The sequence below is a fragment of the Oryzias latipes genome, chromosome 11 (genome assembly GCF_053564925.1).
Source record: "Oryzias latipes strain Hd-rR chromosome 11, Olatipes_Hd-rR_3.1".
Lineage (NCBI taxonomy): Eukaryota > Metazoa > Chordata > Actinopteri > Beloniformes > Adrianichthyidae > Oryzias > Oryzias latipes.
The window spans coordinates 21,374,584-21,377,347 of record NC_136247.1 but is presented as its reverse complement, the minus strand read 5'-3'; the positions used below and the strand labels follow the sequence as shown (position 1 = coordinate 21,377,347).

General features: G+C 46.0%; 1 long non-coding RNA gene across 1 annotated transcript; it reads left to right on the top strand.

Annotated features, from left to right (window-relative positions):
- The first annotated feature begins 631 nt into the window (after positions 1-631).
- Positions 632-1,280, top strand: LOC110015877 (uncharacterized). Its single transcript, XR_013659160.1, has 3 exons — positions 632-810; positions 878-963; positions 1,049-1,280. It is a non-coding gene; the product is annotated as an uncharacterized LOC110015877 (long non-coding RNA).
- Positions 1,281-2,764: the final 1,484 nt, after the last annotated feature.

Genomic DNA, 2,764 nt, shown 5'->3' with positions numbered 1-2,764 from the left:
TTTCAGTCAAATATAAATGCACACAAGACTTAATGTGTTTTAAACACCTATATCTAAAATAACCCTTCCTTACATTACAGTATTATAGTAGTATGTAAAGTTTCATTTTTTACAGCATTCGTTTCTAACCTTCTAAATTTCAAGGTTAAAAAAAAAAAAAAAAACACCTACAGTATTTTTCACATAATAAGACAGACCTAAATGCCTTAACTTTTTTCAAAAAACAACAGTGTACCATATATTCTGGAGGTCATCAGATATGGATTAATCCTGGTTGTTCCTACTGATAATGAATAGATTTTGAGAGGCAGACAGTCAAACAAGATTGGGTGTACATAAGTTAACACGGCTAACATGTGGCGGTGTGTGACCGTGTTTACTTTGTATTATTACCAAGGTGGTGAATTTGCGTAGTCTCAGCAACGTTTGTTTCATCTCTAACAGTCTGCTTTTTACATCTTGCAAACTTGCTGGACATTATTCTACATACGCTAACGTAGCTAACGTGTAGCCAGATCTGTTTCTTTTACTTTCTCTGTCATGTTTTTAACAAGGCTGGAATTAGCGTAGTCACAGAAACGTTTAATTTTAGATGTAACAATAGGCTGCAAACAACGTTGGAAGTTAAAGGTATAGTAAATATGCTAATGTGGCAGGATTAATTGGCTCAGGTGCTGTAGGGCAGAGGATTACTAGCAGTGGCCTCATGGGGCGCTATAAAGGGCAAAGAAGCCTTCACTCGGCCAGGGGCAGCATTTGGCCATTGGAACCGCCCACTTCCTGTTTTCACACCTCCGGCTAGCCTCACAGGTAAAGTAGCGGTGGTAGGCTAAGGACAAGAGTTTGTTCGCTGCCTCATATTAACACACTCTTTCAGCTCCGGATGAGACCTGCAGGCACAGATTGAGCAAAATACAGCCTCTGCCATCGAGCGCGCCTCCCAGGTGACGAACAGTCTGTCTGGTAAGCCGGCGAGGGTCAAGTCCTGCGCTTGCCTTTAAGCTGTTCTTTTTTTGTTTTATTTTGGTAATGTTTGTTGTTCTTGCAGCGCCGGGGACTTTCTGACGCTCCCACCTGCTGAACAGCTGCTGCTTTTTATATATTGAATTTTAGAATTATTTTAAGGAACTGTCACCGCTCGTGATCAGAATCCCTGTAGACTCCTGACCAGGGTTCTGCCGGGCCCGGGTGCTCCTCAGCTGCCTTTGAGCCTGAGCAACGGAGGACTAACGGGGCGTCACGCCTGAATCCTCCACCAACGAGAATAAAAGCTCGGCCGCGCTCCGTTCATTGAGCAGCACCCTACGGGCGGACTTACTCTCACGAGAGTTTCTTTTATTTTGCTTTTAGCATTTTTACACAATTCTTTTAGACCTGTGTTTTAACTGGATTTTATTGTGTGATCCACCTTTGTTTCCCCCCTCCCTCAGTGCTGAGGACTCAGGTGCCAGCCCAGAATTCTAGGTGGAGGCTATCCCCCCAGTTTGGAGTGACGTGTCCTTGGGTGAAGGTTTCACAGTGTGTGTGTGGTCTGCATCACGTGAGTGGGGTGAAATTTTATCTTTGTTCTCTGGGAGCCTCCACCTCCCTTAAGTCTGCTGGTCCTCAGCATACTGAATTTGTTGTGTATGTCTTTTAACGGGTCCATTTTTAATTGGTTTTAATGTTTTGTAATAAAATCATTTTAATTTTTGTACCTCCGTCTCCTGCCTTCTTTTGTGTGCATCTGCCAATAGAAAAATAAACTCCCTCGGGACCACAATTGGCGTTGTCGGCAGGATCGCACACTTGGCAGAGACGTGTGGTTTTTACATTATTCTGTGGTTGTGTTTGGTCACACGCAGACTGTTTTTTTTGTTCTGTTTTTAATTATTTATTTTTTTAATTTTAAAGAAGCAGCAGCTGGTTCCGCTTGGAAGTGAGGAAGGTGATTTGTGCAAGGTAACTTGGCATCCTAATAACCTTGGAAAGTGGACTTTGTTTTGTTGGGACCTCTAGGTTTAAGTAATGGAAGGACAGGTCCAGGATTTGACAGACCTGGTTTCACGGCTGCAAGCTGAAAATGAGAGGCTGCGGCAGCAACAAGCAGCAGCTTCTGGCCCTGGTGCAGCACCTGCCACTTTGGCTGGGCCTTCGACCAATCCTCCCGTGGTTGAGAGACTGTTGTATGTCCCTAGAGACAGAAAATGTCCCATGTTTAGGGGACGGACTGGTATTGGGCTTACGGAGTGGCTTGAGGAGGTGCAGGCTTGCATGAGGACCCGCCATTTAAGTGTAGCCGATCAGGCGTTCTTTTTGTTCGATCACCTGGAGGGAGAGGCCCGCGACGAAATTAAATATCGCCCTGGTTCCGACAGGGAGGACCCGGCTAGGGTCATTGCAGTGCTGCAGGAATTATACGGATGCACTGACTCTTATGTTGCCTTGCAGGAGGCATTTTTTTCTCGTCGGCAGCAGGAAGGTGAGACACTGCATGAATACTCCCTGGCTTTAATGAGCCTAATGGCCTCCGTTAAGGGAGCTGCACCTAGTGGTGTTCCAAATGCAGAGATTTTATTGCGGGATCAATTTGTGGAACAAGTTTTTGACTGTGCCCTACGCCGTGAATTAAAACAGTTTGTGCGCCGACAGCCCACCGCTACGTTGCTGGAGGTTAGGGGTGAGGCAATGCAGTGGGAGCGGGAGGGTCTCCCTGGAGGCGTACGGAGTCGTAGTTACTCCGTCCCCTCTGTCCCTGGGTTCCAGTGTGGCGTTGGGGGTAGTT